At 41.7% G+C, this 13997-nt stretch overlaps 1 protein-coding gene across 1 annotated transcript in view; it reads right to left on the bottom strand.

Moving 5' to 3' along the window:
- Nucleotides 1-12310, bottom strand: part of NCALD (neurocalcin delta) — a 151983-nt gene extending 139673 nt beyond the window's left edge. The window contains exon 1 of the mRNA XM_075063140.1: nucleotides 12148-12310. The gene's annotated coding sequence lies outside the window, so the exon portion shown is untranslated. The remainder of the gene's footprint in view (nucleotides 1-12147) is intronic.
- Nucleotides 12311-13997: the final 1687 nt, after the last annotated feature.

Consider the following 13997-nt stretch of genomic DNA (forward strand, 5'->3'; position numbering starts at 1 on the left):
TATTCTAGGCAGGACTGACTCTATTTTTAGACAAAACATAAAGAAGGGAATGACCCGGGGAGTCATTCCCATTTTTGCCAATGTGCCCCCGGCCAACCTCAGCGAGGCCAGCCAGGAGCACCCATGACAGCAGCAGACAGTACAAAAGGACTGGTAAACATCATCGCCAATTTCCAAAGCAGCAGATGGTACAAAAGGACTGGTAACCGTCATCGCCAATTTCCAAAGCAGCAGATGGTGCAGTACAGCTGGCAACCATCTCTGCTACCTTGCAAAGGCAAATGAATGCTGCTGTGTAGCACTGCAGTACCATCTCTATCAGCAGCATCCAGTACACATAGGGTGACAGTGACAAAAGGCTAAATGGGCTCCATGGTTGCCATGCTATGGCGTCTGTCAGGGCAATCCAGGGAAAAAGGGTGCTAAATGATTGTCTGTCGTTGCTTTCACAAAGGATTGAGTGACAACATTTACCCAGAATCACCCGTGACACTGTTTTTGCCCCATCATGCATTGGGATCTCAACCCAGAATTCCAATGGGCAGGGGAGACTGCGGGAACTATGGGATAGCTATGGGATAGCTAACCACAGTGAAACGCTCTGGAAATGGATGCTAGCCTCGGTACATGAACACACACAGCTGAATTAATGTGCTTAGCGTGGCCGCATGCACTCAACTTTATACAATCTGTTTTAAAAAACCATTTTCTGTAGAATCAGAATAATCCCATAGTGTAGACATACCCTCAGGGTATAAAACAGAACACAGTGGCCCCATGCTTTGCCTTTTCTCCTGCTCCCACGTATGTTGCAAGCAACAAGGATGCTCAGAAGACTGAAGACTCCAACAGAGGAGACTGGTCCAGGTTTCAAGGGTAAAACCCTGTGTATTATGAACTGTAACATCTAATGGGGTAAGAAAACTGCTTGATCTAAATACTGCCTAGTGTCTTACAGGTTTAAGATTCAGATTGTGCGCTTATTTTGTTTTCTTTGGTAACTAAATCTGACTTTTTGCCTATCACTTATAATCACTTAAAATCTATCTTTTGTAATCAATAAACATGTTTGACTGTTTATCTTTACCAATGAGTTTGCCTGAAATCCTTGGTAAATCTGCTCAGGTTTGCAAAGGCTGGTATATATCCACTTTCCATTGATGAAGTGGTGAACCAATTAATAAACTTTCATTGCTCAAGAAAGGGTCTTGAGCAGTGCAAGACAGTATATTCCTGAGGTACAAGGCTGGGAGGGATTTGGCTGGTGCTTTTCTCTGTGATTGACGAGTGGTTCTGGAAGCATTCATGCAATCTAGCTGTGGGGGCGGGGGGGGGCTTCTCATGCGGTTGTGCTGAATGATAAAAGCAGCCAGAGGGGTTTGCTGCTTATTACTAGCAAAGCATTGTGAGAGACAGCCCAGGCTGGAGAGTTAAGGGGGCATAGCAGTCCCGCAGTTCCAAGCTGCACCCTGGGGATCCCATCACACTTGGAAGTCTACAGAGCAATGAAAAACCCCCGCAGACCAAGTCGGACGGCATGGGCCAGCCTCAGGTTTTTCTTTGTTGTGTACATATACCATGGGAGATCTTTCATCCAGCATAATCCTGTTTAACTTGTGAAAGTTAATGGGATCACAGCATATAGTGGTACGGCAACAGGCCTAAAGAAATGTGAGTGAAATCACTCTTTTTCTCTTGTTTCCATTTAAATGTGAGATTTAAACTTCATGAATTCAGAATCCAGCAATCAAAACAAAACAAAATGTTGTGTATTCCCAGGTTTAAATCTCTTGCATTCCCAAGTAGCAACTTCACTCCCATCGCAACTAGGATATTTGCTAATGAGTTGTATTTCTGTAAACATATCTGGGCGGTAAAGGTTTTCTCATGTACAGCAGACCAACAATTCACTACGGTACCAGCAAACACGGTTATATCCACTTACCGCTGGCAAAAGTTAGATATAGAAGGAAAGCAGATCTTGTTTGATAACTTCTCTGCAACCTGCCAGAATATGCCAACATTATTCGGCCCACTCAGATGAATATTTTTAAATGAAGAAGTGAGCTGTGGTGGGGCAGCCACTTTAACAAAGATTATTTCCTCAAAGCAAAGCCTGAGCAAAAGTTCAGAGGCTTTTCTGTTACTTCCTCCATGAGGGGGCTTGTGAGCCATACACACATACATTGCCTGACCACAGGAGCAATAAGAGCAGCCCCTTTGCAAGCAATTTAGCTGACAGCTTCCGTTGTTGAGTTGTAGAAGAGTCCTGTGTTCTCATTTACTATTTTTGTCTCCCACGGTGCAATATAGATCCTATTCTGCAGGGTTCTCCCCAGACACAACAATGATCCAAGCAAGACTCTTTGCCCCGTTTCAAGGTCTTTTTTTAAAAGTACATTTTAAAGAGCATGTAGTGCTGTGCTGGAGATTGACGGTTTCTGTTCATTCAAGGGGCAGGCACAAATACAGGCAGCAGCACATCCTAGAACAACCCGTCTCAACCCTGACCTAGAGAACTACTTCAGGAATTGGAGTACATCAGGCTCTGTTCCCATTCTCCCCCTAAGAACCTTCTTCACAAGGTTTATGAGCCATGAGTCAATATAAAATACACTTGATCACACAGGTTAGTGAAGCTTGTGTTTAGAAGGCACAAGTTTGTAGAATGTGGAGAATTTGCTACAACAATTCTAAGCTGAGGGGACACGTCTCAAAATTCATTTTATCACTTTCATGTTAACTTGATACCGTGGCTCAAAGGTCATGCAATGAATGAAGATTCCAGATCTATCCACCTCAGGGTTTTCTATGGTGCCCACCAACATGGCATCAAAGTCCCCAGCAGGAAATCCAAGCCTGCAAGCTTTATTTTTATGGGCTGCCTTTATCCCCAGTTTTTCTACCACCTCTCTCCACTAGCAAGGTTACCTTTGCAACAAGCAACTTCCATTTGCCTGTTTGCATCATCTGCAAAGGCCATTGGAGATCCTGCTCTACAAACCAGCTAGGGTCCTTGGGACTGTCTCTTCCTCTGTGTTTGGATAGTCCTCAACACGAGGGCTCAATCCTGACTGGAGCTTTTGTCTGTGTTATGGTCACTTTCAATACATTGGACTTGCTCTCTGGTGCAGCAGGGTAGCTAATAAGAGGCAGGGTAGTTCAAGTTTTGAGCACGGGTAGGAACTTCTCCTAAGTTAGATACCCAGACGGTCTGTTTTTTGCTTTCCATAAAATTGGCTGAAGAATTAAAACATGATGAACATTTTTTCTGGGGCTGATCTCAGGCTGCAGTGAATAGTTTATGAAGAGACTTATTCTTTGCCTTTAGTGTTTGACAAGATACATGATGGTTTATACAGTATTATAGTCAATTGCATTACTCCTGGCACTACTCAAGGATTTCAGGGTTGGGAGCTGTCCCTGTAAATGGTATTTAGAAAAGCTAACGCCCCATATCTTGTTTGCCAAGTTAGCTAATGAAATGGGTTAGTTTATTAATTCATTTAAAAACAATCCTTCCTACAGCAAATGCCATTAAAAGGAAGAACTGATTTTATCATGATATTAACAAATCACAATAAGTCAGAATATTTTTCTTATTTCCTTATTTTCATATCATGGTGAGCTATTTATACTGTAATCCAATAAGAGAGAGGTTTCCTTTTCATTGCAACCCCTTTAACTCCCTTTTTACTGAGCACATAGAGCCATCAAAATCGTAAGAGCCTGCCAGCATACTCTCTCCTGACACAAGATGGCTAACTGTAGTAACTTATGTAACAGAGGTTGTATCTTCTCTGCTTCCATTCAAAAGCAATTCAAAGTGAAGAATGCTTCTCTCAGATGTGTCCCTCATATCTCTGAGTACACAAGACCAGACCCAATGCTCGTTTCACCAAACAAACTAGCGGATAAAAATGGCTTTATCACCATCTTTACAGTTTTCATTTTTGAATTTATTGTCTACCTTTGTCCACATGTTCCATATAAAACAAAATATGATCTACTATTAGTTGAAATAAATAAATAAAAGAATCTAGAAACACAAAAATAACAGCAGCAGGTGATGTCTAGGTTTGACCACTGTGTGTGTCCAATCAGGAGTTTAATTTGGCATCCTCTGATTAAAAATACTACCTAAAGCCACAGATGTGTCAACGTGGGACCTCCTGAAATAAACTTCAAACAGAGATTTTTTTAAAAGTACAAACAGTGAATACATTAGGAGGGAAGCCCAGTTTTTATTTTTAAAAAGCCATACTGTACTTTTTGATCTCTGCACACAAAAGTAGTCTTTAAAGGGAATGGCTTAGTAGTTAGACTGCATTAGAATAAAAATCACATTTATATTCACTGAAATGCAATACTGAAGAAAAAAGTATCACTTTTTAAACTCTTTGTAGTAGGTGCTGATCAAAGAGTCTGAGCCGTCAATGTCACCCTTATTCAGAAGGAGATGTTCTTTGTGATCCTGAGCCGGATAAAGCATTATTATCTTCTCAGGGTATGGGTGAATTTTGCAAAAATGTGATCAAACTTCCTAACATGGTCCATCCTCTTTTCAATTTTCAGAACAAGGATTTATATACCTGGAAACAAATGTCAAACTATCCTTGCTGAGCTAGACAGATGGCAATGTTGACATTAACATGGTTGAATAAATGTAGTGTAATTAAAAACAACCTTCTCCCCTGTCTACACTGCACACTGCTTGATGAATTATGTAAAAATCACTCCATCTATTAATGACAGAAAAGTGTAATACAAAAGTATCTTCAACCTTCCTGCAATCAAGCAGGAATGAATTTCTATTTTTGAAATCAATGTTATATAGCATCTGTCTGTTCCAAGCACTATTGTGTTTACTGGATCTTACAGTAATCAATTCTTCCAAGGTTACTATCACCATAGTATCTTGAGCATTTCACATATATTAATGAATTTAGCCTCAGTACACTCATAAGAGATAAGGAATTATTATTCTTGCCATTGCCACAGAGTGTATGCATGGATCCTAGTGTGCCTATTCCAGCCTTTGCAGGAATATCCTGAGAAAGGTAGTTACGGAAGGGATGGATGGGAGATGAAATCTCAGAAGGGTCATATGACTGTACTAGGACCATATATTGAACAGCCTGGGCTCAAAAGAGAGAGGGATCTGCAGGGAGCAGGAAGTATGGGGAGGTTCTCTAGCTGCAGGATTCTGGAGTTTGACTGTGGCAGTCTGGGGAAAGCTCCCAGGTGTTAGGTGGTTTTCTGACAGAGCCTGTGAGGTGCTCAACAGAGGAGGCCTGAAGAGGATGGAGGAGGAGTCAGGGTGCATAGGAAGTGTCCCAGAGAGGAGCAGAGTAGGTTAGGCAAAAGGGACACATCACAACAGCACTTTAATGTCTCTAGGGTGGAGTCTTAAGTTGAGGGAGGAACCAGGCTCCCCTACACAACAGCTGTGCTGGCAGAAGGGTGAGAGGACACCCCTGCCATGCAGGGCAAAGACTATGGAGCCCAGAGAGAGCAGCGACACACTACTTGTGATTTGGTACTTCATTTTGTTAATCCCCAAAAGAGGTGGTCTTAAAAGGAGGATTGGCTGGAGGGCTAACTGCTCAAACTCTGAACTGCCCATCCATGAGTGGAAAAAGGGTTCCCTGGCACCTGAATTTAGAATATTTTGCATTTGTGGGTTGTTGTTGCAGCCTTATTGTTATTGTAATGGAGAATTTCTGCTTTTAATTTCCTTGGGGGTTTTGAACAGTAGTATGATATAATATGACATCTGTTTACTGGAATAGGAACCAAATGTAAATATTGAGAAATTGAATAAACAATACTTTAAATTTAGAGCTCCACAAAAAGGCATTAGAAACCAAGTCCAAACACAGTTTACAAAGCTCCCTTAACGAGGCCCAGTGGGCCAAACTCACCCTGATGTAACTCTACAAAAATAACTAAAGTTACATCTGTGATGAATCTGGTCCAAGGACTTTTAACAGGGGCAGTGGAGGGAGGAGAACAAAAACTACTTTTGCATCTGGGTTTACATCTTTAATATTCTGCTAAGCCAACACAAAACATCCACCTGAACATAAATGAACTGCTGTAGAAGAGTCTTGCACTGTCTGAATTCTTACCATGCCCTTTGCCCTGATGTATTTGGGTTGTTTGTGTGTGTGTGACTGTAATGGGATAAAAATGTTGGTGAAAGCTTCTGAATAAGACTTTCCTTAAAGCTGTTTTCCTATCAGCTACCATCTGAACTTGCTTAGGGCTTGTCTACATGGGGAAATTGCCTGGCACAGCTACATACCAGTATCATTATTCTGCTATAGCTATATCAGTGTAAGTGCCCCAGTGGACACACTTATTCTGGCATCAGAGTGCTTTTTTATGGTTAGCTTATGTTGTTTTGAAAGTGGCATAAAGTAAACTGGAAAAAGGCACTCATTCTGGGATAAACGTGTCTACAGTGGGATATATGCTGATTTTGTTCTTTACGTACAGTTATGCTGTTATAGTTAGGCCAGTACATTTTTCCATGTAGACTAGCCTTGTCTCCTTTTGTTCTGCCTATACATGGAGATTAACAGGAGTTCTGGAAGCATGTTAAAGGAAGAAGGAGTTTAGGGTCAGGGTACATTTTGCTACTGTTTTCACAGTGTATATTGATTTTGATACTCAAAGCCAAAAGTACTTTTTTTCTAGCTGTTCCTAACAAGAGATTGGGACCTTTGCTTTTGGATGAGCCTCTCCCCATAGCTGTTTATCCTTTTGTCACCTTCAGAATGGATTACTGCAGTAAACACTATCTAGGCTGAATCCCACCCATGAAAACCTCATCCCAGGGTGAGGATGCGTCCTTGCTTTGTGGTCTTCTCCTTGAGAGTGTATGTGTGACGTTATCTGATTAAAATATGACCATATAGATCATGGTTGCAACCACTGTTATATATCTCCAACAAATCTTGCACAAAACATGACATAAGATATCTATGGAAAACTTATGATTTGCTGAATATGGTTATGCTATTTGTATGCATGTATCATTTTTGTATTTGAAGTTATGAGTATTGGCTCTATACCTGTATTTCAAATGTTTGCTCCTGGGGTAACGTCCACAAGGTATTTAGCCTGCACATCTTGAAGGAACTACTCAAGTAGAATGGGCCATTAAAGGATACTTAACTTACAATGGAAGATGCCTGTCTAGTTTTAATGGACTTTCCTGCTGTAAGTGGGCGAAATCATGTATGGACATGTGACTTGTCCCTGAGACTCCAAATACCATCTTATTAGGGCTTATCTACACTGGCAATTTACAGCGCTGCAACTTTCTCACTCAGGGATGTGAAAAAGTGCCAGTGTAGACAGTGCTCGCAGTGCTGGTAGCTATGCCTCTTATCTAGCTCTTCTATAGTACCTTTCATTCACCGATCTCACAGTTCTATATAAAGAGGGATAATTGTCATTATACTCATTTTACACACAGGGAAATTGAGGCATCAAGCGATTAAGGATTTGTCTGCAGTGAGGATTTTTTTCACTGGGGTAGCCACATTGATGTAGCTTGCAGCACTGCAAACTCTTCACTGGGAAAAATGGTGCATCCTCATCTTGCATTAGCTAATTGTCCTAGTGACAATTAAGCAGCTTGTAGTTCTCACACATGGTAACAGGTCGATGTAAAAATTATGAGAAAGTTAGGCTTTACCTTGCTTGACCTGTTAACACATGTTTTGTCTTTACACACTGAAAAACTGCATCATCTTTACCAGCATTTTACCTTATGTTAGCTAATATGTGTTAGCTAACACAAAGGGAGAACACACCTGTTTTCCTAAGGAAGGGCACCCTTTGTGTAGACATGCTGCACTGGGGCAGGCTGCTGTTTACACTTGTGCAGATGCATTGTAGTCAGCGTTTATATAGCAGAGTTACACACCTGATATAGACAAGCTTAAAGGGACTTGCCTAAGGCCACAAAGGGAATCATGGGCAGAGCAAGGGACTGACCCCAGATATCCTGAGGCCCAGTCCAGCTGCTGAACCACAGAACTGCCCTTCACAAGAGATGCTAGTGGTACGCACTCCGCTGCGATCAACCAGGTCATTCATGGAAGTGGAGCTGAACCGCCTTTGGAAATGGTGTGAAGTCTTTTACAGAATGTCCCAGTCAGAGGTCAGGATTCAGTGCGGACATGGCTTTAGGGATTACTTGTAACAATAGCAGGAACCAAGTGTTCATATGGAAACCTGAGTTCAAGAGGAGAGGGCCACCTTTAATTACACTTAAGCCAAAGGGGTCACCAAATGAAATTAATATGCAGCAGGTTTAAAACAAACAAAAGGAAGTATTTTTTCATACAACACCAAGACTATAACAGGGTTCAAAAAAGAACTAGATAAGTTCATGAAGGATAGGTCCATCAATGACTATTAGCTAGGATGGGCAGAGATGGTGTCCCTACCCTCTCTTTGCTGCAAATGAGTGGCAGGGGATGGATCACTTGATGATTACCTGTTCTGTTCATTCCCTCTGGGGAACCTGGCATTGGCCATTGTTGGAAGACAGGATACTGGGCTAGCTGGACCTTTGATCTGACCCAGTATGGCTGTTCTTATGTTCTTATGAAAAAAAAATTCCATTTGGGGATTTATTGGATGATCCCAGAAGGCCTGAAGAATTGTAGGTGAGTCAGGAGGCAGAAAAGGGGAATTAACGGGAATTGGGGAAGGGAAAGGGCGTCCCTTACTTAAACCTTAAAATGGTTGAGTTTGAATTAGAGAGATGGAAGCATACTTGGGCTGGTTCTTATTTTTCCTAAATGAATTTGTCTGCCCTACCTCGTGGTCATTGACAAGATGAAATTATAATGCAGCCTTGTGCACTTCCAAAGGGTTCTGCAAGAGCCCAGTATAGAGTGCAAGGTAACACCAGTGGGAGGGTTATAACATTATGGTGCTTCTATTATTGGAGCTGTACCTTTCTGTTTGGGATCAACAAACTTAAAAGTGTTAACATTTAACATGGCCAAGCCAGCCTTTGAAGTTAGCACTCTATTAACATTAGTGGGGGAAAGTTCACACCTCTCTCCTTCTTGGCTGGCTTCACAGCAAACAAAACAGTAGCGCAGTGAGCAGCAATACAAAAGGCACCTTCACAACCAGATTAGTGAGAAACTGTTTACACAGGGCTTGGGAAACTTATCTGACACCTACAAATTCAAGGACTAAATCCATTAACTGGGGGAAAGATGCCTGTGCTGCTGTACGGAGAGATTCCAATCACTATCAGAGCCTCACAATGCTAGACATTTTACAATACTGTAGATGCTGTCCCTGCCCCAAACAGCATACAGTCTAAGGCTTGTCTCCATGGGGAACTGACCAGAATAGTGTTGAGGCACAGCTCCCCACGTAAGCACCGTATTCCAGAAAAAAAGTCTACACGGGCAGCTATTCCAGAAAAGTGACAACAAAATAGCTTAGTCCATTATATCTATTCTGGTCAGTTTCCCATGCTAGACTAGCCTCTAAAAACTGAGCAACATATAGAGATGGAGAAGAAGTGAACACCCAAATACAAACACAACTTTTTCCCTCTCCCCTTCCCTCCTGCGCCCAGCCCAGAAGTCGCTTGCTGGCAGACTTCTTTGTCAATATCACTGCTATTCACAAGGCTTCCAGTGGCATGACTGAATGCCCACTGGTCTGTGGACAGTTTTCATGCTGTTGCAGTTTAGGAAAACTAGAGCAGTGGCAGACGCAATTAATCTGTGTCCATTTGCAGACTCAGGCAAGAAGTCGTATGTTGGGTCAGGTTTAGAAAGTTCTCTCCTCAGACAAATTGTCTAAGCTTTCATTAAAAAAAAAAAACAAAAAAAACCCCTAGACAGTGCAGTGGTTAATACAATTGCCAGGGAAAAATTCCTACTGCTCCAGGCAAGCAATTTTTTCAAGTCTTGTGTTAACCTATAAATGCTTAGGTCCTGCAAAATGTAGATTGTAAATCTTCAAGTAGGGAATGTGTCTCCACATATGTCTGCACAGCACCTCGCACTATGGGGTCCTTATCCTGACTGGGGTCTTTTGGCACTGCTGCAAACTAAATGTGACATAATAGGACAGCAACTCCACCATGTCCTGCTATGCAGTGTGCTTGTCTTTGCTGAACACTCTCCAGTTTATCAACATTCTTCTTGAATTGTGAGCACCAGAACTGGACACAGTATTCCAGCAGCGGTCCCACCAGTGTTAAATATAGAAGCAAAATAAACTCTGAACTACTCAGGATTCCCTGTTTATGCATCCCAGAATTGTATCAGCTCTTTTGGTCACAGGGTCACATTGGGAGCTCACATTCAGCTGATTGTGTGCCACAACCCCCACTGCTTCCCATGCTAGAGTCCCTCATTCTGTCAGTATGGCCTACATTCTTTGTTCCTATACACACACACACATATTTACATTTAGCTGTATTAAAAAAACCAACACGCCTATTGTTTGTTTGACCCAATTTATCAAGCAATCCAGATCATTCTGAATTAGTGACCTGTCCTCTTCATTATTTACCACTCCTACCACTTTTGGCTCATCTGCAAATTTTATCAGTGATGACTTTGTTTTCTTTCAGGTAATTGATAAAAATGTTAAATAGCATAGAGCCAAGAACTGACCCCCATGGGACGCCACTGGAAACACACCTGCTCTATGACAATTACATTTTGAGATCGGTTGGTCAGCTGGTTTTGAATCCATTGACATGGCACAAATTAAAAGTCAAACACGTTACAGACGGCTTTTATGTCAACACTCTTACCTTTATCAACCAAACTTGTAATCTCATAAAAAATATCAAGTTAGTTTGACAGGATCTATTGTCCACACGCTCATGTAGTATTTGCATTACTTACTTTGCATTAAATTGCCCTCCTTTAATTCTTTATTAATCAAGTTCCATATCAGTCGCTCCATTATCTTGCCTGGGACTGATGTCAGGCTAACTGGCCTATAATTATCCAGACCATCCCATATACCCTTTTTATATATTGGACCAACATTAGCTTTCTTCCAGTTTTCTGGAACTTCCCCAGTGCTCCAAGCCCTTTTGAAAAAAATCAACATTATCCATCCAGTGAGCTCCTCAGCCAGCTCTTTAAAACTCTTGGATCCCAGTTATTCGGACCTGCTGATTTTAAAATGTCTAACTTTAGTAGCTTCTGTTTAACATCCTCCAGAGATACTAATGGAATGGAAAGAGATATCACCATAATATGACTATATCATCTGTTTTCCCCCCAAATATAGAACAAATATTTATTGAACACTTCTGCCTTTTCTACATTATTACTGATAATTCCCTTATGTCCATTTAGTAATGGACCAATACCATTCTCAGGATTCTTTTTGGTTCCTAAAATATTTTAAAAACTTTTTTTATTGCTGATTTATATTCATTACTATTAACTTCCCCTTTATTCCATTTGTGATATTTTTTTACAACTGCCTTCACTTCCTCACTAAACCAGGTAGTTTTTTTGAAAACCAGCACAGCCTTATTCCTCAGTTGTGGCTTTCTGAGAACTTAGTAAGGTGTTCTTAAATTATTCCCAATTATCATTCACATTTTTCTGATTAAATTCTTCCTTCCAACTGACTTGGCTCAATGGTTTTCAGGTTTGTTAATTGGCCCTATTACAGCACCAAATATATACATATAACTGGCCTGGCCTTTATTCTACTTCCACTTTATAACTGTGATCAAGTCATGATCACTTGTACCTGTCCATGTAGACAAGCCCTGTGTCTCCTTTATCATGCCCAATTTCTCTTCCTTTTGCTTTTTTTTTCTTTCCTGTGTATTTGCCTTTCACATTTGCATTTCTTTATGGCACTTTTGTATGCTTTTGTTGGCTTTGCCCCTTCTGCCTGTTCTCCCCATATCCCATCTCAGTAGATCACCAAAGGCTCCAGCTGGGGAGTTGCGGGCATTGGTTTCCCCCTAAACTAAGCTGGCCAGAGGAGCAGATATGATAAGCTTGGGCTGCTGGACAGCTGACTGTGCTTGCAGCCCGATGCACGTAAGGTGCCAGCAGCCTCGGGATCCACAATGGAAGCAGTGAGGGGAAGGAAAGGTGACTTTCACTTTACCTGGAAACATGGTGGCGGTGTGTTTGCGTTGGATCAAGGGTCCCGCTGTTTCCATGCCCACAGCAATTCTCTCAATGCCCTAGCCCACTCCACAGTCGCAGCACGCTGAATTATGGTCTCCTCTCCCATAGAATTTCATCCGGTGTCATTACAACCAGTCCCCTTGGTGTGAGAGGCTTCGCTTTTATATACCATCCCTTTCTTCACTGCATAGTGTTTATTCTGTTCCCCTACTAATCTATTTCATTGATCCTCACCCTCTTAATTACCCTTCTGTTACTAAGGCAACAGCCACCCAAGCAGTTGTCTCGCTGTTTTCCTTCCATTACTTTTTTTCTGTCTTTTCTGGCATCTTTCTGCTTTGGATGCTCTCTTATTTAAGTCAGTGTAGAGCTATTTTCCAAAACATTTAATTAACAGAAGTGCACAAGACATAAGGGTTTAGATTTAGTCAAACATTATGGCTGGTTGTCATTTCATCAGAACCATTTCTTGCACAAACACCAAAACAAGCATTCACCTGCAGTTCCTGGCCATGTCAAGCTACTAATTAGTCACAAAAGGCTGGATTAGGCTCTGTAGGCACCTAAGGATGCAGATATGCATAGTGCGATTTTCAAAAGTGCCTAACTACATTAGGTGTCAATTTTTAGGTGTCAACTCATGGGAGTTAGGTGCCTCAATCTCACTAGCTGTCTCTCTCACTTATATTTAAACATCTAAAAATGTGGCTATTTGAAAATTTAGTCTTATGGCCCTGCCTAGACTAGGAAAAAGAATCATGTTTGTTTAAAAACATGCCAACTGACATGTTTTAATTGAGGCTAGGTCTTACTAAAAGGTAGGTCAACCCAGCTACACCACACCCATGAGCGACAGAGTTATACCGACCTAACCCCGGGTGCAGAAAGTGCTAGGTTACATAAGAACGGCCATACTGGCAGACTAAAGGTCCAGCTGGCCCAGTATCCTGTCTTCCGACAGTAGTCAGACAAGGTGCCCTAGAGAGAATGAACATAACAGGTAATCATCAAGTGATCCATCCCCTGTCGCCCATTCCCAGCTTCTAGCAAACAGAGGCTCGGGACACCACCCTGCCCATCCTGGCTAATAGCCATTGATGGATCTATCCTCCATGAATTTATCTAGTTCTTTTTTGAACCCTGTCCTAGTCTGATGGAAGAATTCTTCCATCTACCTAGCTCCCCCGCCTGGGGAGGTGGATTAACTACACAGATGGGAGAATCCCTCCTGTCGCTGAAGCGAAGCACTACAGCAGTGCAGCTGCAGCTGTGCCACTGTAGCGGTTTAAGTGTAGACACAGCCCTGGGGGGTGTTGGCACCTAGCAAACACGGGCCCTTAAAACCATGTTATTGCCTGGCCTTGTTTGTTGTGTTAGTTGACACAATTTTAAATACCATTTAGAACCTAGTATAGATGATCTGGCATCAAAATAACTAACTCAATGTAACTTACATCTTTTTGTCATTTTTTGGTAAGGAATTGAGGTATGTGCTAAATCAAAATAAGGCTTGTATGCTGAAGCACCAAACTCAAGAGTGCCCTCACACCAACGAGCCCTGCAAGACCAGTGGGTGTGAATTACAACTGATTTAGTTCTTTTGGTGCAAGTTTCTGTGTAGACACGCTTACAAGTCCAACACCTTCAGAATTATGTTAGCTGGTCATGTTGTGGCCTGCTCCTTGTCCTAAGGTTAAACATTAGCTGCTAATATATTTTTAAAATAGACTAACAAAGCATACAACGCAAATCTCCTCTGTTTGTCATCATGACCCTATGTAGACAACTGAACTATCATCATTATGCAATGCCTCCCATATGCTCCTA

Source organism: Chelonoidis abingdonii, chromosome 2 (genome assembly GCF_003597395.2).
Source record: "Chelonoidis abingdonii isolate Lonesome George chromosome 2, CheloAbing_2.0, whole genome shotgun sequence".
Taxonomy (NCBI): Eukaryota; Metazoa; Chordata; order Testudines; family Testudinidae; genus Chelonoidis; species Chelonoidis abingdonii.